The sequence below is a fragment of the Eurosta solidaginis genome, chromosome 5, assembly GCF_040869045.1.
Source record: "Eurosta solidaginis isolate ZX-2024a chromosome 5, ASM4086904v1, whole genome shotgun sequence".
Lineage (NCBI taxonomy): Eukaryota > Metazoa > Arthropoda > Insecta > Diptera > Tephritidae > Eurosta > Eurosta solidaginis.
The window spans coordinates 118,064,498-118,091,485 of NC_090323.1; the positions used below are offsets into that span (position 1 = coordinate 118,064,498).

The following is a 26,988-nucleotide window of genomic DNA, read 5'->3' on the forward strand; positions in this document are numbered from 1 at the left end:
ACGAACAGAGCTGCAACTTTATCTTCAGCATTCCAGTTGTTCGCTGCCGACGTCTTCTCAAATTGGAGCTTAAATACCTGGAATGGAACAGAACCATCAAACGTTGGGGATTTTACCTTCAGAGTAGATGTTGAAGTGATTGGACGGTTCAATTGTAACTCCTGAATCCAATCTTTCAAAGCATCCATCTCGGCCTCCACTTTATTTTGTCGTTCACTAACAGCCTCCAGCTGCGATGAGAATTTTGTTTCCTGTGCCTCCAGCTTTGTTGAGATACGCTCTTCTTGTGCTTCGAGCTGTAATGTTATGCGTGCCTCTTGTTCTTTTAATTGTTCTGCAATTTGTGACGCCATGTGTGTTTTCTGATTTTCCATCTTCGATGTTATTCGTATCTCTTGGGATTCCATCTGTGATGACATATACGTTTTCTGTTCTTCTAGTTGAGATGACATGTTGGTGGATATTTGCGATGACATTTCTGTTATACGTGCCTCTTGCGCTTCCAGTTGGGATGCCAATTGCGACGACATTGATGCTACTGTCGATGTTTGTGCATATATTGCAGCCAATATCATGTTCAAGTCTGTGCTGGTAACCGTCTGCGATGTTTCGTTTTTCTCTTCAGTTTTTGTTTCCCCTCGCCATCAAGATGAAATACATACTCTTCCACATCAATTCCTTCTGCTTCCATTGCCTCTCGTAGCCGTGCCTGAAGTTCAAGTTTAACGCCGCTTGTATTCAATCCACGGCTCTCCAACTCCTTCTTTAGTTGCTGGGTCTTCAATTCACTGAACTTTGCCATGCCCTTGTTTTCCTCTGGAATTTATTCAACAATTCCTCTTCTGACACCAATTGTACCGAATTTGCTGCAAATCCTCCTATTTGCCCCCCCCCCCCCCCCCCCCCCGCTAGATTCGCAGCGCTAAACTGCCGAATAAATAACTCCTACATTGAACAATGAAAAAATTGCCTTTATTAAAATACTTCACAATAACACTCAAACTGTGCAACGAATAGCTTAATAACCAAACTGATAGCTTAAATGAAACTGACTTTCAAAATAATACTGCTATTGCTCGCTAGATATCGTCTTAGTCGTAACTGCTTGACAACTCAAATCAAACTGAATTCCAGCGCCTCTACATCTGTAGCCTTTTATACTCTTTGATTTTAACATTCGCATCTTCTGGGCGCTTCCAGAATCTACTAGTCCATTGGCTCTCAAACATCTCAGCTGTAACTACAATTGCACAATTTTATAGTTTTTCTCATTGCATACTTATAGGAGTATCTTAGATATATGCATGTGTTTGCGCATTGACTCTCCGCTGCTCGTATACGTACATGGAACATATGTGTAGACGCAATTATTTATTCGTTTATGTAGATACATAATGATTGAATTATTGATGTGAATGTTTGTAGTTTACAGTCTCTCGCGCACACATAGGCGTATAAGTAAATGCATCTGTGTGTGACATCTCTCGGCTGCCTTATATATGTGTATACATGATTTGATTATTGACGTAAATATCGCTTGGCATGGCCTTAGCATCGCCTTAGTGATGGTATAGCTTAGTGATGCTAATATCCGTGACAATATATAAAGAAATTAGCGGTACCCGACAGATAATGTTCTGGGTCACCCTGGTCACCATTTTGGTGGATATCTCGAAGACGCTTTTACATATACAACTAAGGGCCACTCCCGCATTAATACCTTTAATTTGATACCCATATCGTACAAACACAGCATAGAGTCACCCCTGGTCCACCTTTATGACGATATCTCGAAAAGGCGTCCACCTATAGAACCAAGGCCCACTCCATTTTAAAATACTCATTACCACCTTTCATTTGATACCCATGCCATACAAACACATTCTAGGTGATTTTCCCATCTTTTGTCTCCAAACCTCGGTTACACCCGAACTTAGCCTTCCTTACATGTAATAATGTTACTATTTGTAAACAGCAGATCTATCATAGTTTCAACATCATTTGGCACATTGGCAGCCATAGGCGCTAGTGCCCGTATTTTTTTACGTGTGGCGAATAAAACTCAGGCTTAGAAGTACAATGACAAAGTCTTTAGTACGAGCATTCTACGGAAAATCGTAAATTTTCGTCGATTTTCGAACTGCTCTCCTTTTCAGTTTTCAATGCTAATATATTTTAAATATATCACACTTCAACGTACCAGGGAGGAAGAATTTAAAATTAGTATCAGGTTGGGAAAAAACAAGTTACAACAAAAAAAAAAAAATGGTATAGAAAAATTAATTTGAAAAATATGTATTTAATTCTTAAAAATTCCTTAGCAAAAATTTGTTTTATTCCTTCATATTAATTAGCTAAAAAATCACAGAATGTTAATTTCTGTACATAGTCTAAGCCTGTACCTGGAATATGTAGGTATGTGAATATACGTAAACCGGAGTCAATACCCAGAAGAGAATTTAAGCCTAGCTTCTTTCCAATTTTCGTCGTGCTCCTCTTAATTTTCCCAATCGGTGGGATTGGTTCTACATGTTTTACGCCGACTCCGAACGACATTTGCAAGACAGATGAATTTTCACTGAGAAATTTTCCATGGCCGAAATGCATTCGAAATCACTGCCGAGGGGCGACTCCGCTTAGAAAAATTTTCCTAATTAAAATTGAAAAAACTTGCTTCTAAATTTTTACACTTGAACCCACTTGGAGGAGGTGGAGCACGCTACGATATATAGTAATAGCAAGTACCCGGATTATTTCATTACGCCGCAAAAAGTAAATCTATTGAGTTTTTGCTATTTGGGTATAGTTTGAAAGAAGATACACATACATATGTCATGTATGTATTTTTTCTGCTACGAAGGTAATAGTGTACCACCCTCTGTCGTATGAAATGTAAACACTTTTAAATTCGTTTAAAAATTATTTATTAATGAACAACTTTGAAAGAAAACAAAACGCAAAAAGATAAGAATTCAAATAACGTGAGGTACTTAAGTAAATCGACTAATAAATAAAAGTAAGGCGCGATAACCTCCCGCCGAGCTTCTCTTCCAATTTGCGTCGTGCTCCTCTTGAGTTTCCCTACAAATTGGCCGGACGGGACCTACATGTTTTATGCCGACTCCGAACGGCATCTGCAAGGCAGATGAGTTTTCACTGAGAGCTTTTCATGGCAGAAATACACTCGGAGCGCTTGCCAAACACTGCCACTAATTGAAAAACCTTATTTCTAAAATTTTTGATGTTGCTTTGCCCGTGGTGTGAACCCAGCGCATTCGGTGTGGTAGGCGGAGCACGCTGCCATCACACCACGGTGGCCGCCGAAAGTAAATCGACTGCTGAGTCTAATATCAGTATACTTCAAAACGCTTTTCAAAAACGTCCCACCTCAAAACTCCTTTCAAAAACACCCTACATCCGAATTTTTTTCGAAAACGCCCTATCTCAGAATTTGATTGAAGAACGCCCCATCGCAGAATTTATCTTAGCTCAAAATGGATTGAATTTATACCGAGATGAAACAAATTTTGAAATAGAGTGTTTTTCAGTAAAATTTTGCGGTATGGCGTTTGCTTTTGGCATGTCTAAAGAATTATTTTACAAAATAATAAAGTTATAATTAACCAGAGATGCACCTTAACGTTAAGCTAATCGTTTATCAAAAATTTTCCACCGTTTCCGTTGAAACACTTCGAAATATTATCGATAAAAAAATTAACCAAGATAAATTGTTAACGTTAAAAACGTTAACACAAACGTGATACTTTATGTTTGAATTGTGCTGGCAATGCTATAGCCATGGTGAAGCCGTAAGGTGGTAACAGCGAGCGGACATACACACAAACTCCATGTAATTTGTTTGTGTAATTCGTTGGTGGTAATGTCAAAAATACTCTGAGAAATGTTCGTACTGTCAAAATTCATGAGAAAAATTGCAATCAGCTAATGCTTTCACCTTTAATAACTCCGCCACCAATCAGCTTTGCCAGCATAGTTTGAATAATAATCAACATAAACGATTTGATTTCGTTTTGATATGGCAGAAAACGAAACAAAATCATTTCGTTAATTTGACGCTCTTAACGTTAATAAACGAAACGAAATGACTTTGTTTCGTTTATTAACGTTAATTATCGTAACGAAATGATATCGGTTCGTTGGTTAAGCATGCCTGTAATTAACTATTTAATTTAAAACTTCGCCTTTTAATTTAATTTAATTTAAGAACAATATTCAGTAACTTCTAGTCAATGTTTTGCAGCATACGATCATAAATACAATGAAGTTTGAAAGAGATACGTTCTTTGTTTCTAACATCCATAAGTATGTACATTAGGCTGGGTCGATTTGTGAGGAGGCAAAAAAATCACCCATTGATCTGTGAAAATCATATTCTAGGGATCAAAATAAGAAACTTTGCCGATGAAACCATACCTCTAAAACGAATTCTGATGTCCCCCCTTTGGGTCGTAGGGGCAAATTTTGAAAAATCCCACTTTGAAATGCCTATGTTTTTGCTTTTTGGAGTTTATTTTCCTCTTTAGAAATTTATTTAGTCAGAACATATGTAAATGAAAAAATGAATTTAACTTAGTAATAGAAAAGAAATTAAAAAAAATTATTAGAAATTAGCGTTTTTACAACCCCCTTTTAAAACCAAGGCATCACTGTGATGCATTTGCATGTCGTAAACATAGTTGTGTGGGTTTTTTATTCAACCGTTTTAAAAAATGAAGGTATCACTGTGACACAATTGCAGATCGTAAAATTGCTTGTGTTGTTTTTTTTAAGCCACCACAAGACACAGCAGGTAGAATTGAAATTGCCCCTACCCAAATACACTCATTTATAAACACGAAAGGCACGCCGTAGGCATATAACAACAACAATGGGATATGCAACAATAGAAAACAACTATGACAACTGTAAGGCAACAATCAACAAATTTCAATTGATCTCGAAAAAATTGTCTGACCTGAAGACGGTTACCGGTGTGTAGCCGAAATATATTGGAGATAAACAAAACCATATGTGTTTTATTTAACATTGACCTAAAGCCGGCAAAATAAATAATTGTTTAAATCAAAAAAGTCGCCAAATACACTAGTTTTTAGTCTTTATTTAGTTGCCTATTATATCTCATTCTATTTAGTTCATTTAGTGGCTCATTATTACAAGGACTCTTTCCTGAAAATTTGTTACAATCTAAGTCCTAAATACATAATCCTTCCAAAGACTTTACTCGACTCTGCGCAACGAATGCTTGTCCCTCCTCTAACTCCAAAATATTTTGATGTCACTTCTACCGGACTGTATGTAATATTTGTTCCAAATATGAGCCAAATCGGACATCATAGGTCGCTTTTTATTCTTGCATGCATTATGTGTTCCAAATATGAGCCAAATCGGACCACAAATACGATTTTCGTGAATATCTTGATCCTTGCGCCACCTAGCGGCGATTTTTTTTTATGTGTTCCAAGTATGAGCCAAATCGAACCACAAATACGATTTTTGTGAAAATATTGATCCTTGCGCCACCTAGCGGCGATTGTTTTTCATAGGTCGCCTTCTATTCTTGTATGTATTGTGTGTTACAAAGATGAGCGAAATCGGACCACAAATGCGATTTTTGTGAATATCTCGATCCTTGCGCCACCTAGCGGTGATTTTTTGTCTTATTATTGCTTTGTCATCGGGTTCTGAACTATATTCCAAGTTTCAAACTTGTAGCTTAGCGGGAAGTTACTTAAATTTCAATTACAAAATTCGTTCACAACGCCGTGCATGCGGCCAAGCTAAATAAAACCGTTTAAAAATGAAGAAAGTCACAAAGATAACCCTAAAAGATATGAAACGCTAAATAAATTTGAAGTAAAAAGACATGTCAGGGTTGTTTTCGATCCTCCGAAATTATATTTCAAAAAAGGAAAGAAAATTTTTAGCACTATAGATAAAAGCAACCTAATTGTTGAGGATAAGATTGACTTAGGACAATTCTTTACCAGGCTTGAAAAGAAGCCGGCAATTTAGGACTTGGAAAGATACAGTTGCCCTTAGGGGACAAATTGTTTAAATATAATTATTTCGAGTAGGCAAATTTATAGAAGTAGGTACCAAGGTTCTGAAAAATTTAACAATTGCATTAACCCCAGAATTTATGCATGTGACAAATCCCGGAAAAATTAAAGAAATTCTTCATAAATATCATGACGATCCCATCTGGAGAGGCCACCCAGGAATAAATCGCATGACAAATAAGATCAAGCAGAAGTATAGCTGGATAAATATGAAAAATGACATAAGAAAATACATAAGAAATTACACCCACTGTAAAACGAATAAAATTAATAAGCATCTAAAGGAACCAATGACAATAACGGAGACACCTCCGAAGGCCTTTGATATTGTACAAATCGATACAGTCGGACCATTACTGAAATCGATAAATGGAAACGAATATGCAGTTACCATCATATGTGATCTAACCAAATACTTGGTAGCAATCCCAGGCTCAAGCAAACATGCAATAACAGTCGCTAAAGCTGTGTTCGAGCATTTCATACTGATTTATGGTTGCATGAAAACAATCATAACAGATATGGGAACAGAATACAAAAATAGCTTATTTGAAGAACTGTGCGAACTGCTAAAAATTGAGCATAAAACCTCAACACCGTACCATCATCAAACTTTGGGTACTGTAGAGCGCAGTCGCATTTAATGAATATGTACGTTCATACATATCCAGCGACAAAGATGATTGGGACGAATACCTCAGGTATTTCTCGTATTTTTATAATACAACGCCATCGACCATACATGGATATCGTAGTTTTGAGCTAATATTCGCAAAAAAACCCCTCCGAAATCTTAGGAGATAACACAATCAGCCCAATATACAATCACGAGACTTATAACAAGGAAATCAAATACAGACTACAGATAGCGCAGCAACGAGCTAGAAAATTAGTCCAAGAATCTAAAGAAAAACAAAAAACAAATAATGATAGAGGTATCTACAGTAAGGAAATAAATTTATGTGATTTAGTATTAGTTAGAAATGAACCCGGGAATAAGCTATACAATAAATATAAAGGACCTTATAGAGTAAAAAATATTGATAAAAATAACAATTTTACATTAATACCGCATAGAATAGGAGTAGGCATAGATAGAACAAGTAAAGATAAGGAAATAATAATTCATAAAAATAGGCAATATAAAACCTTTAGTAATAACCAAAATAATTTAACTACAAAAAAAAACAACAATCTCATTACAAGCATTCCACTTTACTCATAATTATCACTAAACACAAAAAGAAAAAGAGGAAAACAAATGTCAACTCAATATGTACACATGCAAAGAATAAAAAAAAACCAGCATGAGATGTTCAATTATAAAGAATGAAAAACCAAAGTCAGCATAATAGTAATAATAATAAAAAAAAAAAACGTATAAACAAATAAACTCTTTACTTTTGGCATCAAGGTGCCATTATTTCATAAATTACGACCACACAACAATTGAATGTGAAAGACAATAGAAATTTGGTAACCCAAAGCAAGTTAAGTGGTGTAGTATTATGCGTTATGCCCCCTATGCAATACATTTGCGGCATTATGCATTATGAACTTCTATGCCAATGCATTTTTTATGAACCGGCCATACACAGTCATAGTGCAGTCATATTACATTGTTCTACATAAATTATATTGACCCGACACAGCGGGAAGTCAACATCAATTGAATGCCGAATACGAAACCCATGCCATTTCACACCTTCATAGTTTTGCTCAGTTAGTCACGCCGATCAATGCACGTGCCGATCGGAATGTCTAATTGTCAGTGTTAGGTCGTCAATGTGAATCACCAAAATATTCACACACAACTATTTTACATTGTTTCCATAAATAGGTCAATGAAGTAATCTGCTGACTTTGCATACCAGTATTACAAATGTACATATTTTTAGTTTGTTAGTGTTAGAATAATTATGTATGTTTAGGTTAAGAAATTATGTATAAAAAGAGAAAGAATTCCTTCAATGAAGTCAATTTTTGTCAGACATTCAAAGTCAAACATTCCTTTTATTACTTCAAATATTTCATGGCGATCCTGCCAGTCCAGATCAAAATTGGCACAACTGCTAAAAAAGATCTGACTGCCCAGAGATCCTGACCATTTTTAAACAGTTAAAAAGTAAAGTAAAGGTCAATACAAGGAACACAAACGGTACTACTATCTGGTACCAGTAAAGATTGGAATTTTAACAAGTGAAGCCTTTTCGTTCGGATTTTTTGGCAAATCTCAAAGTGAGGAAGAATCACCAGCGTATAAATTAATTACTACCATAAAAAGATCAGTATTATGCAGACAGAGGCAAGGATTCGGTAAAGCAGTAAAAACAGAAAATTAAGTATTGGTGACCAACTGGCAGCAAGCGAGCATAGAAGAAGTGGCATACAATTTAGCAGCAAAACGGGACCGGAAGACATCTTTACAATTGGCGGCGTACCGCTTGAGGTGGCAGCGAAACTAGCAACAACGTAAGTATAAAATTTAGAAACAAATTGGGCGGCCTTTATGGACGCTAAACTATTAGCAAAAACGAAAGTTTTTGCTTAGGAATATTTTTTTAAATATAGTAGGCTGAACAAATTTTTTTACAAAAAGTTTGATGTCAGCTTTGAAAATGACACAAACTAAACCTAAAAATAGGGAACAAGATTGAAGCCCAATGTGGCGTAGAAAATATATAAATATATAAATAACATAAAATTTAATTTTAAACAATATTATGAAAAAAAAATTTTTTTTTTCAATTATTATTGTTGTTATTTTTGTTTTGAGCTCGAATCGAACCTTGAATCTTTTTTTTTCAATTTTAAGAAATGTTAAAAATATTAACCTTAGAAAAAAATTTTTTTTAAGAAAATCAAAAATTTTAGAAAATTTTAAACCGCATTCTGCACATCCCACCTGTAGAACTGGTAGCAAAGAACAAAGCGTTAACGACCGCAACCAGGCTCGGTGCTTCAGGGCAGCTTTAGCGCCGACCATATGGCCATAGTAGTATAGCGTCATCAATCACAAGACGAACAGACTACATGATTCCCTATCTGCGCTTCGAGGGAGATCTTAAGGCCACAATAGAGGTGGACGGTTGGCGCAAGGGTGCGCAAATGGCGGACGAGGCGATACAGTATTTTCTATAATATTAATTAAATAAGGAAAAAAAATATTAACAAAATTATTCTTAGATCTTTATAATGTCAAATAAATCAGGCAAGAATGGAATAAAAACTAATTTTTAAAATATTATGTAAATTGAAAAAAAAAACAAAAAAAAAATTTACATTAAAATGCTCAAATTAAACAAATTTTTCAACAAAATTTTTCTTAAACTTTTATGTCAACTAAATAAGGAAAAAATAATAAAAGTAAAATGGAATGCATAGGATAAAGAATAAAATCAAAAATTTTATTAAAAATTAAATTTAGTTCATTTCTCACAAAAGCAGAAAAATAATTATAGGAAAATTTCAACATGGCTTGGTGGACAAAAATAGCCCAAGGCATTATGATAGCCATAGCTGGCTACGAGGTAGGAAAAGGAAACTCTGAAACATCAGAGAACAGGATAGCAAAATATGAACCACCTCGTAGTGTTCCACTGGCCAAGCGGGAAGTTGTGATTCAAATCATACAAGAATTGAGCGACAGCGGCGTAATCGAACCATCAGCTAGTCCATGGAGTTCACCGGTAGTACTTGTGAAAAAGAAGGATGGACAAATGAGGTTTTGCGTGGACTACCGGAAGTTGAACGACGTCACGAAAAAGGATAGCTACCAATTGCCAAGAATTGAGGACAATCTGGACTCGCTATCTGGTACGAAATGGTTTTCCACACTGGACTTGCAAAGTGGGTACTGGCAAGTGGAGGTGAAGGAGGAAGACAAAGAGAAAACAGCCTTCAGTTTAGGAGATGGTATTTGGCAGTTTACAGTAATTTTCGTTAGACTATCTAATGCACCAGCTAGTTTTGAAAGACTTATGTATCAGGTACTCAAAGGATTACATTGGAAAACATGCTTGGTGTACCTAGACGACATCATCGTCTGGGAAAAAATTTTGAAGAACATCTTAAGAACATGGAGGAAGTTTTCCAAAGAAAAGCTGATGATGGTCTGAAACTAAGTTCCTAAAAGTGTTCACTGTTTAAAATGAACTAAGTTATTTGGGTCACAAGGGAACGACGGAGGGCATCTGCACTGCGAATGAAAAGATATAAGTTGTAAAGGATTGGCCAAGACCACAGAACCTGCATGAATTAAAAGTTTCCTTGGGTTGTGCAATATTATAGCCGATTTGTACCAAATTTTGCAAGCGTAGCCTATAGCCTCCATGAACTTGCACGGAAAAATAAAGCTTTTGAATGGAAGAAGGGGAAAGAAGTGGCTTTCCAGGAGCAACATTTATTCTAGATACAGTTACAAGTAGATATGCTATGGGAGGCGTTTTGACACAACTGCTCGATGGGCAACAGAAAGTAGTAGCGTTTTACAGCCGATCAATTGGAGAACCAGAGAGAAAATATAGTGTTACACGAAGAGAGCTGTTGACATTGGCAGAGCGGGCAGCGATTCCGCGTAGCGTTGAAATGGCTGCAGTTCCGTAATCCACACGGTCAATTGGCACGGTGGATCGAGCGACTACAAACCTATGACTTTTCCATTAAGCATCGAAAAGGAAAGTACCTATACTCGCAGTGATTCCGTTTTCGGATGAATGGGACATGGAACAACTAAGGAAGTGTCAGCGATACAGGTCTGTCACATGTTATGCAAGGGCTCGAACGAAACGAAAGACCAAATAGAGGGGAGATGTCAGCAGAGAGTCGTATCGCGAAGTCATATTGGGCCTAGTGGAACAGTTTACAATTGATATCCGGTTGCCTGCGACGAATATGCGGGAGTGAGGATGGTCAACGTGAGAGGAAACTGATAGTTGTTCCTGACGTTATCAGTGAGCTACATAACGGTCCATTTGGAAGTAATCTTGGAATCACGAAGACGCTCGAGAAAATTAAGCAGAAATTCTATTGGGTTGGTTGCCGTCAGTCAGTCACTGATTGGATTGCCAAATACAAGGTTTTGAGCAGAGCGAAAGGGCCCAAAACACGAAGTCATGGCCAGATGAAGCAATATATTTCAGGTGCACCATTTGCAAGGATCGCCATGGATGTCGCAGGTCCATTTTCTACTAGCAACCGCGGAAACAAATATGTATCGTATCTAGAAGTGGAGACGCACTAGACTTTTTGATAGACACCGGGTCTAACAAAAATTATATACAATCTACAAGAGTTAGGAACCCAATTCCAAACGAAGTCCCTTTTAAGGTAAAGTCGGTAGCTGGTAATATCGAAATTACACACCACACATTCATAGACATTCTAGGACCAGAGGTAGGAAAAATAAAATTCTTTATACTTCCGTCATTAAAATCATTTCACGAGATTATCGGTAATGACACATTAAAACAATTAAAAGCCACCATCCATACCGATAAGAATATTATGACCATACTTACGAATACAATCATACCTCTAAAACAACGAATATCCGAAGAAGTTAATAACGCGGTAATAAGGGTTCCCCATTTTTCTGAAGAACAAAAAGATAAAACCAAGGACGTAATAGCTAAATGCCCAAATTTATTTTCGTTCCCAGACGAAAAACTGACGTATACTACGCTGGCCAAAGGCGAAATTAGAACAACGACAGACACCCCGGTCTACTCCAAACCGTACCCATACCCAATGGCTCTGAAAGAAGAAATAGAACGTCAAGTCGAATAACTTCTTGCTAATGGAATAATAAGGAGATCTAAATCTCCTTACAACTCCCCGGTCTGGATAGTCAATACGAAAACCGACGGTTCAGGCGAAAAAAAATATCGAATGGTCATCGACTACCGGAAACTTAACGCCGTAACTATCCCAGACAAATATCCAATACCCGAAATTAACGAGGTCCAGGCCAACCTCGGAAACAATAAAATATTTACCGTTATAGATCTTAAGATCGATTTCCATCAAATACCCCTTCGTGAATCTGATATAGAGAAAACGGCATTTTCCGTGAATAACGGAAAATACGAATTTCTCCGATTACCTTTCGGGCTTAAAAATGCCCCTTCTACGTTCCAAAGAGCATTAGATGACATACTTCGCCAGCACATCGGAATTAGATGCTACGTCTATATTGATGACGTTATAATATTCGGTAAAACCGAAGAGGAACACTTAAGGAATATTAAATTTGTATTTAAAACATTAGAAGAAGCAAACATGAAGATACAACTAGATAAATGCGAGTTCGCAAATTCCTAGGATACGTCGTCACTCCCGATGGCATAAAAACCAATCCCAAGAAGGTAGAGGCCATAGCACAGTTCCCAGTGCCAAAGAACCTGAAGGAACTAAGATATTTCTAGGTATGTCATGCTACTACCGTCGTTTTATTAGGGACTACTCCAAATTAGCCAAACCCTTAACTGCACTCCTTCGAGGAGAAGCCGGGAATGTTTCAAAAAATCAGTCCAGGAAGATCGAAATAAAACTCGACAAAGAAGCTTTAAATGCATTTAACAAATTAAAAACTTCACTAATATCAAGGGATATTGTCCTCGCTCACCCGAACTTTGAGAAAGATTTCGAATTGACCACTGACGACTCCCATTTTGCAATAGGAGCCGTCCTTTCACAAGACGGAAAGTCCATCACCTATATTTCAAGAACCTTGAGCAAGACAGAAGAGAACTATGCCGTCAATGAAAAGGAGATGCTCGCCATGGTCTCTTAATTATCTGCGCAGTTATCTGTACGGCTCTAAGAAAATTAAGATAGTGACCGACCACCAACCTCTTACGTATGCCCTGAGCCACAAAAATACGAACAGTAAGATGAAAAGATGGAAAGCCATCTTGGAAGAACATAACTATGGGCTTATCTACAAGCCCGGTAAATCGAATGAGCCGCAGACGCTCTATCAAGAATACCCGCCCAAATAAATTCGCTTACACCCACTACCCATAGTGATGAGAGTTCAGGACACAACCTAATACCCTGCACGGAGGTACCGATTAACGTGTTCAAAAACCAAATTTTTCTCGAGCTTTCAGAAACGCCATCTTACCAATTCAAAATAATCTTCCCAACTGTACACCGGCATACAGTTAACGAACCATTTTTCGACGAGCAAAAAATTATAGATTTTTCAAAAGATACCTAAACCCATCCGTAATCAACGGAATCCACACCGACGAGAGGACTATGGGTATAATACAAAACGTCTATCCACAACACTTTAGCAACTATAAATGCAGATACACCCAGAAGTTGGTGGAGGACATAACTAACGAACAAGAGCAGGAAAATATTATTTTGAAAGAACATCTAAGAGCACATAGGAACGCGACCGAAAATAAAATACAGATCATAGAGAAGAGTTATTTTCCCGGGATGATGAACAAAATCAAGCGACTGATAACAAACTGCACTGTATGCAAAGAAAGCAAGTATGAAAGGCACCCTAACAACCCAAAAATAGCAGCAACCCCATTGCCAACCTTCCCAGGACACACAGTCCATATAGACATCTTTCTAACCGAAGGGAAGAGAGTTATGACTGCACTGGATAAGTTCTCGAAATATGCAGTAACAAGAATAATAAATAGCGGGGCCATAGAGGATGTAAGGAGACCCTTAAGGGATATAATATTTTCCTTCGGCGACCCGAAGATAATAGTGATCGATAATGAACCATCGTTAAATTCCATTTCAATGAAGTTTATGATGAAAGACGAATTAGGCATCGAAGTTTATACTACTCCCCCATATAAAAGCCAGGCTAACGGCCAAGTGGAAAGATTCCACTCCACCCTAAGTGAGATAATGCGCTGTGTGAAAGATAATGGGAGACATCGAAACTTTGAGGAACTTTTAGAAAGAGCAGTATCCGAGTACAATCATACCATTTACTCAGTTACACAGAAAAGACCAGTCGACATATTCTTCGGAAGAAATATGAACTTCACGCCCGAAGACATAGAAAAAACTAGATACGAGAATTTGCAAAAGTTAACACAAAAACAAAATAAGGATATTGAATTCCATAATAAAGGTAAACAAACGCTCAAATCCTACTTGCCAGGACAAGTCATATTTGTAAAAAAAAATAGGAGGTTAGGAACAAAACTAAGCAAATTATATAGTAGGGAAATAGTTAAAGAAGACAGGAACAGCACGGTAGTGACCGAGAGAGGACAAATCGTCCATAAAAGTAGGATACGGAATTAACTACTACAATAAAATTTTCTTTTTTCAGATTCCTTTTACCACTATGCCTCGCAGAGGTACAGATATTAGACTATTCGAACTCCCAATTAATCACAATAGAAAAAGGAACGGCTAGACTACAGACAGGACAATTTAGGATAATACACGAAATAAACATCGACAAATATGCAGAAATTCTGGAACATATAGAAACAACGACAAAAGCAGAAAAAATCTACAGAAATCCGAATTACCCTTTTATATCCCTCCTAATATCCTAAGTGAAGGCCCATATTAATAATTTAAGGATAGAAAAAAGATCAAAAAGGTCACTCAATTTTTTGGGCAGTGATTGGAAATGGATTGCGGGAAGTCCAGACCATGAGGACCATGAAATAGTTCTGAACAAAGTAAATAACGTTTTAGAAAACTACAACAATCAAGTCTTCATTAATAAACTTACAGTAGAAAAAGTTAATGAAATCACAAATATTACAAACCATATTATGAAGCACATGCAAAACGACAAGAGTAAAGAAATAGAGGCATTTTTAGAATTAAAATACAAGATAGAAATTATGAAAGAGGAAGTCGTGAACATCGCTTACGCGATACATTGGGCAAACGCCAGTATAGTAAATTCATATATTTTGTCAACCGAAGAAATTGATATTGCTAAAAAAATCTTTGATAAGGATAATATTCCATTCATAAGTTTAGACGAAGCGCTAGAATTTTCGGAAATTAAAATAGCGACCAATGGCAAGACAATCATTTATATTATAAGTTTACCAACAACAGAGAATCAAATTTGCCAAACTATCGATATCAGAGCAGTAAAGAAAGACAATAAAATTAATGCAAAAAACTATGTATAGAATAAAAAGAAATTGTAAACAATATAACGCACTACAAATATGCTCGAAAGACGATTTGCTAGATTTAAGTAATGATTGTTGTATTAGTAATCTTTTAACGAGCCGTTTGCCAAATTGCACCGTCACAAACAGTCAGCACATTCCAGACTTTGAGGAGCTGTCACCTGGAGTTATATTCCTAAACGACTTCAGGGGCTATGTCCTAATAAACGAAGATTCTACAACTCTAAACGGAACCTTTGTCATTCACTTTAATGACGCTACAATCCAAATTAACGGGAAGAAATTTTTCAATGCGGAAAAATCAACAAACAAACCCCTACCTGCGATACTCCAACCAATATCACTATCAAACAGAAACGAAGAAATACTTTCTCTAGAAATGTTAAAACAGCTAAACATCAACAATACAAAAGAGATTAGCCTAACAGAATCGTCATACCGGCTTAAATATGCCACAAACATCAGCCTTATGATCATATTTGTAATCGTCACCATATTTTTAACCAAATTAGTCCTGTCAACCAGAGAAAGCAAAGAAGCGCGGTCCATCGACCACGGCACATATTTATATAATATAAAAAAACAAATATTCAGACACATAATACTCCAGACATAACAAACTGACAAAATTGCTGAAGCCGCAACACATACAAAGCAAACCGTGTGAACAGTAAGCGGCAAATGGAAACCAAATTAAAATAAACAAACTCACCTGTGGAAGCGCGTGATCAGCAGTTTTCACTTTCATCGCGGTAAGGCAAACGTAGGTTAGATGGTAAGCATTATTATTGTGTAAAGTCAGAGATAAGTTTGCATTTACTAAACGAGCACGTCTCCCGTGTAAAAAATATACTTTTTTAGAATTTCCAATTTGTAAAAGTTTAACTTATATATCATACAACCGATTGTTCAGATAAGAAACTTTGCGCAATTTCTTTTCCATTTTAACAGCTAGAAGCTTCAAATTTCACCAAATGCTTACATGTATAGCATATATCGTTGTCTGAAAAAATCATAGAGATCGGTGGTATATATATTATATACCCCATATAAACTGTAATTTTGGCCCCTTTTTACGGCTAGAAGCTTCAAATTTCATCAAATAGTTACGTTTATGTCATATATTGTTGAAATACGTGATTCGTAGTCATAGTTTTTACACGCAGACCACAAAAAACCTGAAACTGAAACTGAACGGGATAAGATTATTGTTCAGCCCCATTCATGAAAGGTATGAAGTCTTCTGCACATCCGAAGACAGTCCCGTTCTTACTTGTTTATTTTATATTTATCTTAAAAATCGTTTAGGTATTTAGATCTGTTCACTATATATTTCTTATCTTATACATCCGATTATTCGGAGATTACGAACGGCATAAGACTATTGTTCAGCCCCATTCATGAAAGGTATGAAGTCTTCGGCACAGCCGAAGACAGTCCCGTTCTTACTTGTTTATGTATATGTTTCCATTAGACACACCAATAAGTATACGAAAATGAGCAGGGGACGAGCTAAGTTGATTTAGCCATGTCCGTCTGTCCGTCCGTCCGTCCGTCCGTCTGTCCGTTTGTTTGAACGCAAACTAGTCCCTCAATTTTTGAGATATCTTGATGAAATTTGATAAGCAGGCATATTTTGATGGGGGTTTTGGCATTTGTCGGAATCGACCAGATCGGACCACTATAGCATATAGCTCCCATACAATCGATTGTTCAATAAGAGGGTTTCGCTATTTCTGCCCCATATTTCTGCCTCATTTTAACAGCTAGCAACATCAAATTTTACCACAAGCTTACGTATTGGGCATAGATTGTTGTCTGAAAAAATCACCTTGGTAGGTGGGTTGACCTTATGACGTAAAATAGAAAATTAGTAAAATTTTGGACAATGGGCATGGCACCGCCCACTTTTGAAAGAAGGTCATTTGAAAGGTTTGCAAGCTGTAATTTGGTAGTCGTTGAAGATATCATGATGAAATTTGGCAGGAGCGTTACTCCTTTACCTGTATGTGTGCTAAATAAAAATTAGCAAAATTGGATGACGAACACCCCCACTTAAAAAAAAAAATTTTTTAAGTCAAATTTTAACAAAGAATTGCATATCTTTATAGTATATAAGTAAATTATGTCAACATTCAACTCCAGTAATGATATGCTGCAACAAAATACAAAAATAAAAGAAAATTTCAAAATGGGCGTGGCTCCGCCCTTTTTCATTTAATTTGTTAAGAATACTTTTAATGCCATAAGTCGAACGAAAATTTACCAATCCTTGTGAAATTTGGTAGGGGTATAGATTCTATGACAATAACTGTTTTGTGTGAAAATGGGCGAAATCGGTTGAAGCCACGCCTAGTTTGTATACACAGTCGACCATCTGTCCTTCTGCTCGGCCGTTAATACAATAATTTGAGCAAAACTCGATATATCTTTACTAAACTGAGTTCACGTACTTATCTGAACTCACTTTATCTTGGTATAAAAAATGGCCGAAATCCGACTATGACCACGCCCACTTTTTCGATATCGAAAATTACGAAAAATGAAAAAAATGCAATAATTCTATGCCAAATATGGACAAAGGAATGAAACATTGTAAATGGATTGGTTTATTGACGCAAAATATAACTTTAGAAAAAACTGTGTAAAATGGGTGTGACACCTTGCATATTAAGTAGAATAAAATGAAAAAAATATGCAGGGCGAAATCAAAAGCCCTTTGAATCTTGGCAGGAATACTGTTCGTGGTATTACATATACAAATAAATTAGCGGTACCCGACAGATGATGTTCTGGTCCACATTTTGGTCGATATCTCGAAAACGCCTTCATATATACATCTAAGGGCCACTCCCTTTTAAAACCCTCATTAATACCTTTAATTTGATACCCATATCGTACAAACAAATTCTAGAGTCACCCCTGGGCCACCTTTATGGCGATATCTTGTAAAGGCGTCCACCTTTAGAACTAAAGCCCACTCCCTTTTAAAATACGCATTAACAGCTTTCATATGATACCCATATCGTACAAACAAATTCAAGAGTCACCCCTGGTCCACTTTTATACTCATTAACACCTTTCATTTGATTCCCATATCGTACAAAAAAATTCTAGAGTCACCCCTGGTCCACCTTTATGGCGATATATCGAAAAGGCGGCCACCTTTAGAACTAAAACCCACTCCCTTTTAAAATACTCATTAACACCTTTCATTTGATACACATGCCATACAAACACATTCCAGGGTTACCCTAGGTTCATTTTCCTAAATGGTGATTTTCCCTTATTTTGTCTCCAAATCTCTCAGCTGAAAATGTAATGTTCGGTTACACCCGAACTTAGCCTTCCTTACTTGTTTTTTCTTCGAGCATGTTGATTTTCCAGGAGATTTTGATTCCTACGTTTAGGATTTTTCTTCGGAAGTCTGAGATCAATTTTTCATGTATTTAGATACACTGTTGCAAGCACGGAAATAGTTGTAGTAAATAGTGCTGTAGTAAAAGAGTGGTAAAATTTCTGACTTAAAATATTTCTTATGCAACACATATTGCATCTGTAAATTATTTTATTTACCTGTTATTAAACTGAAGTAAACATTACTAGTAGTTTTTTGCCAGGTGTATAACATTTTTATCCTGTTATGTTTTCTATTAAAAACAAGTAAGGAAGGCTATGTTCGGGTGTAACCGAACATTACATACTGTGACGAATATTAGCAACACTAAGGCACACTATCATCTCTAAGCCGATACTAAGCTGTCACTTTTATCTACATAAACAAATCAATCATTATGTCTACACATATGTACATACAAGAAGCGGAGAGATATGTACAAACACATGCATATATCTGAGATGCTCACATAAGTATGCAATCATCGGTCGAAGTATCACTCACATATACACGCGCATATGAGAAGCTATAAACGTGCATCTGTAGTTTATAGCTGGTGAGTTTATAGCTGGTAAACAAGTAGTAAATTCTAGAAGGAGAAATGCCTAGAAGTATGCCGACGAGGAGACCGAAGAGTATAAAATCAGCAACAGCTGAGGGTGAGAGGGTTAAAATTCAGAGTTTTATAAATGGAATACGGGATGTCGTAACGAAACGAGCACATATGCGAACCCAAGACCAACATTCGCTGAAACGGTATCACATGCTCTGATTCAGGAAAAAGCATCGCTTCTGTGTAAGCCAGCGTTCAAAGCACGCCGTGTGGAGGTAAAAAGGCCAGACTGGGTGAACACAATATTGGAGGCGCTGAAAGGATCGCAGAAGCGGAGTGAAAGAGTTTTCAAATGCGGGAAGCCCGATCACACTGCACGTCATTGCGATCTTGATCCTAGTGGTTTCAACAGCATGGGTGGTCTTAACAACAAAGCTGGAGGGGATGAGCAAGAGCGAGTAAGATGTAGAGTTCGAGAGCTAGCTCCAGCTATGGAATGTCCTGTGATATCTGCGTCGCAAATTGGAAGGAAATCAAGCAGTATTACCGTCAGAGGGAATGTGGATGGCAAAGAACGTGTACTGACTGTAGATACGGACGCATCTCATTCCTTGATCCGATCTAATTTGGTCATCAGGAGAATAAAGCCATTACCTGGAGCAAGGTTGCGTACGGTCACTGGCGAGTATAACCAAGTCCAGGGAGAAGTGATATGTGAAATCTTAATTGGAAAGGTCATGGTTCTACACAAATTCGTTGTGGCAGAGATCGTTGATGAAGTCATAGTGGGAGTGGACTTCTTAGTTGACCATGGCATCAGGATCGATATGCAGAGAAGGATTATGCGTTATAAGAACCAGGATGTACCACTCAACTTCAGTTTTGAGAAAGGGTTCAGCAGTAAGCGAGTGCTGGTGGAGGCGATTGGACAAAGACCGCCAAAGTCAAAGGCAGTAGATCGGGAAAAGGTTGGTGGATCGAATGGGCCAAATAAAGCGAAATCAAAAGTACCTGCGAGAGAAACACTGGCATTGACAAAACCAAATGGGCGCACGAAAACGAAGAAAAGAATTTCCCAGAAAGAATGCGAGGGTATTTTCAAGCCAGGACGCATTAATGTTGTGAAACGTGGGAACGATACTGATTATGCGAAGCCAATAGTGAAGCGCAAGCTCTACGAAGTAGTTCATTGGCCAAACAACGGAGTGTGAGGGAACGAATCAGGATAATGAGTACTAAGATGAAACACAGGTACGACAAGTGCAATAATTCGGAAGGTTTCCGGGAGGCAGATTTGGTACTGCTATACAACCCGCACCGGTGGAGGACATAACTAACGAACAAGAGCAGGAAAATATTATTTTGAAAGAACATCTAAGAGCACATAGGAACGCGACCGAAAATAAAATACAGATCATAGAGAAGAGTTATTTTCCCGGGATGATGAACAAAATCAAGCGACTGATAACAAACTGCACTGTATGCAAAGAAAGCAAGTATGAAAGGCACCCTAACAACCCAAAAATAGCAGCAACCCCATTGCCAACCTTCCCAGGACACACAGTCCATATAGACATCTTTCTAACCGAAGGGAAGAGAGTTATGACTGCACTGGATAAGTTCTCGAAATATGCAGTAACAAGAATGCTAAATAGCGGGGCCATAGAGGATGTAAGGAGACCCTTAAGGGATATAATATTTTCCTTCGGCGACCCGAAGATAATAGTGATCGATAATGAACCATCGTTAAATTCCATTTCAATGAAGTTTATGATGAAAGACGAATTAGGCATCGAAGTTTATACTACTCCCCCATATAAAAGCCAGGCTAACGGCCAAGTGGAAAGATTCCACTCCACCCTAAGTGAGATAATGCGCTGTGTGAAAGATAATGGGAGACATCGAAACTTTGAGGAACTTTTAGAAAGAGCAGTATCCGAGTACAATCATACCATTTACTCAGTTACACAGAAAAGACCAGTCGACATATTCTTCGGAAGAAATATGAACTTCACGCCCGAAGACATAGAAAAAACTAGATACGAGAATTTGCAAAAGTTAACACAAAAACAAAATAAGGATATTGAATTCCATAATAAAGGTAAACAAACGCTCAAATCCTACTTGCCAGGACAAGTCATATTTGTAAAAAAAAATAGGAGGTTAGGAACAAAACTAAGCAAATTATATAGTAGGGAAATAGTTAAAGAAGACAGGAACAGCACGGTAGTGACCGAGAGAGGACAAATCGTCCATAAAAGTAGGATACGGAATTAACTACTACAATAAAATTTTCTTTTTTCAGATTCCTTTTACCACTATGCCTCGCAGAGGTACAGATATTAGACTATTCGAACTCCCAATTAATCACAATAGAAAAAGGAACGGCTAGACTACAGACAGGACAATTTAGGATAATACACGAAATAAACATCGACAAATATGCAGAAATTCTGGAACATATAGAAACAACGACAAAAGCAGAAAAAATCTACAGAAATCCGAATTACCCTTTTATATCCCTCCTAATATCCTAAGTGAAGGCCCATATTAATAATTTAAGGATAGAAAAAAGATCAAAAAGGTCACTCAATTTTTTGGGCAGTGATTGGAAATGGATTGCGGGAAGTCCAGACCATGAGGACCATGAAATAGTTCTGAACAAAGTAAATAACGTTTTAGAAAACTACAACAATCAAGTCTTCATTAATAAACTTACAGTAGAAAAAGTTAATGAAATCACAAATATTACAAACCATATTATGAAGCACATGCAAAACGACAAGAGTAAAGAAATAGAGGCATTTTTAGAATTAAAATACAAGATAGAAATTATGAAAGAGGAAGTCGTGAACATCGCTTACGCGATACATTGGGCAAACGCCAGTATAGTAAATTCATATATTTTGTCAACCGAAGAAATTGATATTGCTAAAAAAATCTTTGATAAGGATAATATCCCATTCATAAGTTTAGACGAAGCGCTAGAATTTTCGGAAATTAAAATAGCGACCAATGGCAAGACAATCATTTATATTATAAGTTTACCAACAACAGAGAATCAAATTTGCCAAACTATCGATATCAGAGCAGTAAAGAAAGACAATAAAATTAATGCAAAAAACTATGTATAGAATAAAAGTCAGAGATAAGTTTGCATTCACTAAACGAGCACGTCTCGCGTGTAAAAAATATACTTTTTTAGAATTTCCAATTTGTAAAAGTTTAACTTATATATCATACAACCGATTGTTCAGATAAGAAACTTTGCGCAATTTCTTTTCCATTTTAACAGCTAGAAGCTTCAAATTTCACCAAATGCTTACATGTATAGCATATATCGTTGTCTGAAAAAATCATAGAGATCGGTGGTATATATATTATATACCCCATATAAACTGTAATTTTGGCCCCTTTTTACGGCTAGAAGCTTCAAATTTCATCAAATAGTTACGTTTATGTCATATATTGTTGAAATACGTGATTCGTAGTCATAGTTTTTACACGCAGACCACAAAAAACCTGAAACTTTGCATCCTCACACAAAGTACCTACCTGTTTTTTATTTTATATTTATCTTAAAAATCGTTTAGGTATGTAGATCTGTTCACTATATATTTCTTATCTTATACATCCGATTATTCGGAGATTACGAACGGGATAAGATTATTGTTCAGCCCCATTCATGAAAGGTATGAAGTCTTCTGCACATCCGAAGACAGTCCCGTTCTTACTTGTTTATTTTATATTTATCTTAAAAATCGTTTAGGTATTTAGATCTGTTCACTATATATTTCTTATCTTATACATCCGATTATTCGGAGATTACGAACGGCATAAGACTATTGTTCAGCCCCATTCATGAAAGGTATGAAGTCTTCGGCACAGCCGAAGACAGTCCCGTTCTTACTTGTTTATGTATATGTTTCCATTAGACACACCAATAAGTATACGAAAATGAGCAGGGGACGAGCTAAGTTGATTTAGCCATGTCCGTCTGTCCGTCCGTCCGTCCGTCCGTCTGTCCGTTTGTTTGAACGCAAACTAGTCCCTCAATTTTTGAGATATCTTGATGAAATTTGATAAGCAGGCATATTTTGATGGGGGTTTTGGCATTTGTCGGAATCGACCAGATCGGACCACTATAGCATATAGCTCCCATACAATCGATTGTTCAATAAGAGGGTTTCGCTATTTCTGCCCCATATTTCTGCCTCATTTTAACAGCTAGCAACATCAAATTTTACCACAAGCTTACGTATTGGGCATAGATTGTTGTCTGAAAAAATCACCTTGGTAGGTGGGTTGACCTTATGACGTAAAATAGAAAATTAGTAAAATTTTGGACAATGGGCATGGCACCGCCCACTTTTGAAAGAAGGTCATTTGAAAGGTTTGCAAGCTGTAATTTGGTAGTCGTTGAAGATATCATGATGAAATTTGGCAGGAGCGTTACTCCTTTACCTGTATGTGTGCTAAATAAAAATTAGCAAAATTGGATGACGAACACCCCCACTTAAAAAAAAAAATTTTTTAAGTCAAATTTTAACAAAGAATTGCATATCTTTATAGTATATAAGTAAATTATGTCAACATTCAACTCCAGTAATGATATGCTGCAACAAAATACAAAAATAAAAGAAAATTTCGAAATGGGCGTGGCTCCGCCCTTTTTCATTTAATTTGTTAAGAATACTTTTAATGCCATAAGTCGAACGAAAATTTACCAATCCTTGTGAAATTTGGTAGGGGTATAGATTCTATGACAATAACTGTTTTGTGTGAAAATGGGCGAAATCGGTTGAAGCCACGCCTAGTTTGTATACACAGTCGACCATCTGTCCTTCTGCTCGGCCGTTAATACAATAATTTGAGCAAAACTCGATATATCTTTACTAAACTGAGTTCACGTACTTATCTGAACTCACTTTATCTTGGTATAAAAAATGGCCGAAATCCGACTATGACCACGCCCACTTTTTCGATATCGAAAATTACGAAAAATGAAAAAAATGCAATAATTCTATGCCAAATATGGACAAAGGAATGAAACATTGTAAATGGATTGGTTTATTGACGCAAAATATAACTTTAGAAAAAACTGTGTAAAATGGGTGTGACACCTTGCATATTAAGTAGAATAAAATGAAAAAAATATGCAGGGCGAAATCAAAAGCCCTTTGAATCTTGGCAGGAATACTGTTCGTGGTATTACATATACAAATAAATTAGCGGTACCCGACAGATGATGTTCTGGTCCACATTTTGGTCGATATCTCGAAAACGCCTTCATATATACATCTAAGGGCCACTCCCTTTTAAAACCCTCATTAATACCTTTAATTTGATACCCATATCGTACAAACAAATTCTAGAGTCACCCCTGGGCCACCTTTATGGCTTTATCTTGTAAAGGCGTCCACCTTTAGAACTAAAGCCCACTCCCTTTTAAAATACGCATTAACAGCTTTCATATGATACCCATATCGTACAAACAAATTCAAGAGTCACCCCTGGTCCACTTTTATACTCATTAACACCTTTCATTTGATTCCCATATCGTACAAAAAAATTCTAGAGTCACCCCTGGTCCACCTTTATGGCGATATATCGAAAAGGCGGCCACCTTTAGAACTAAAACCCACTCCCTTTTAAAATACTCATTAACACCTTTCATTTGATACACATGCCATACAAACACATTCCAGGGTTACCCTAGGTTCATTTTCCTAAATGGTGATTTTCCCTTATTTTGTCTCCAAATCTCTCAGCTGAAAATGTAATGTTCGGTTACACCCGAACTTAGCCTTCCTTACTTGTTTTTTCTTCGAGCATGTTGATTTTCCAGGAGATTTTGATTCCTACGTTTAGGATTTTTCTTCGGAAGTCTGAGATCAATTTTTCATGTATTTAGATACACTGTTGCAAGCACGGAAATAGTTGTAGTAAATAGTGCTGTAGTAAAAGAGTGGTAAAATTTCTGACTTAAAATATTTCTTATGCAACACATATTGCATCTGTAAATTATTTTATTTACCTGTTATTAAACTGAAGTAAACATTACTAGTAGTTTTTTGCCAGGTGTATAACATTTTTATCCTGTTATGTTTTCTATTAAAAACAAGTAAGGAAGGCTATGTTCGGGTGTAACCGAACATTACATACTGTGACGAATATTAGCAACACTAAGGCACACTATCATCTCTAAGCCGATACTAAGCTGTCACTTTTATCTACATAAACAAATCAATCATTATGTCTACACATATGTACATACAAGAAGCGGAGAGATATGTACAAACACATGCATATATCTGAGATGCTCACATAAGTATGCAATCATCGGTCGAAGTATCACTCACATATACACGCGCATATGAGAAGCTATAAACGTGCATCTGTAGTTTATAGCTGGTGAGTTTATAGCTGGTAAACAAGTAGTAAATTCTAGAAGGAGAAATGCCTAGAAGTATGCCGACGAGGAGACCGAAGAGTATAAAATCAGCAACAGCTGAGGCATGGGCAATAAGTTTGATTTAAGCAAGCTATTGGTTATGAAGTATCAGTGTTATTGTGAAGTACTTTAATAAAGGCCATTTTGCATTATTGAATATTGGAGTTATTTATTCAACTTTTTAGCGATTTGAACGTTAATAGAAGGTTGCAAATAAGAGGAATACCACTAAAATTCGTTACAATTGGTGTCAGAAGAGGAGATCTAATGGCGTTGGAAGGAATTAATGTGGACGAGTATTTCTTTTATCCTGATGTGGAAGAATCAACAACAAAAAGAAAAACTAAACATCGCAGGCAGTTCCGAGCACAGACTTCAACATGATTTTGGCTGCAATATCTGCACAAACACCGACAATGGCATTTCAACTGGAATCCCATGAGAACCGTACAACAACAAAGATGCAAACTCAACTGGAAGAACAAAAGACAAATATAACATCTCAACTGGAAGAACAGAAGACATATATGGTATCCCAAATGGAATCACAGGTGACACGTATATGCGAAATGTCGTCACAAGTAACATCCAGGATTGAAACACAGGAGGCACGTATATCCGAAATATCGTCACAAATAGCATCCAGGATTGAAGCACAGGAGGCACGTATATCCGAAATGTCGGGATAAATTTCAGCACAGGTATCATCGCAGATCTCTGCACAACTAGAAGCCCGTATGGACGAAAAAATAAATCGAGGCTGAGGTATATGCTTTAAAACGTCGTATACAGGAGCTGCAACTAAATCGCCCAGTTGTTTCAGCAAGCAATACGAAAGTAAAAACTCCATCTTTAGACGGTTCTGTTCCTTTCCAGGTATTTAAGCTCCAGTTTGATAAGACCGCAACAGTGAACAACTGGAATGCTGAAGATAAAGTTGCTGCACTATTCGTGGCATTGATGGGATCTGCTGCTGAAATCCTACACACGATTCCGGAGGGAGAGCGGAACAACTACGAAACTTTGATGAGTGTTCTAGAGAGGCATACGATCGCGAGCATAGAAAACAGATATACCAAATTGAGTTACAAAACCGTTACCAAAATCGAATGAGACTTTGCAGGAGTTTGCGTCGGATGTTGAAAGATTGGCACATCTCGAAAATGCAGACGCACCCGTGGAATACACCGAGAGGGTTAAAATTCAGAGTTTTATAAATGGAATACGGGATGTCGTAACGAAACGAGCACATATGCGAACCCAAGACCAACATTCGCTGAAACGGTATCACATGCTCTGATTCAGGAAAAAGCATCGCTTCTGTGTAAGCCAGCGTTCAAAGCACGCCGTGTGGA

At 37.0% G+C, this 26,988-nt stretch overlaps 1 protein-coding gene across 18 annotated transcripts in view; it reads left to right on the forward strand.

The window, feature by feature from the left end:
• LOC137253031 (alpha-tubulin N-acetyltransferase 1-like) overlaps window positions 1-26,988 on the forward strand; it is a 783,286-nt gene that overhangs the window by 218,297 nt on the left and 538,001 nt on the right. The window contains exon 1 of one of the 18 annotated variants that reach the window (XM_067789283.1): window positions 8,091-8,552. The exons of the other annotated variants lie outside the window; for them this stretch is intronic. The gene's annotated coding sequence lies outside the window, so the exon portion shown is untranslated. Of the gene's footprint in view, window positions 1-8,090; window positions 8,553-26,988 lie in introns of those variants that run through there. 18 annotated transcript variants of the gene reach the window in all.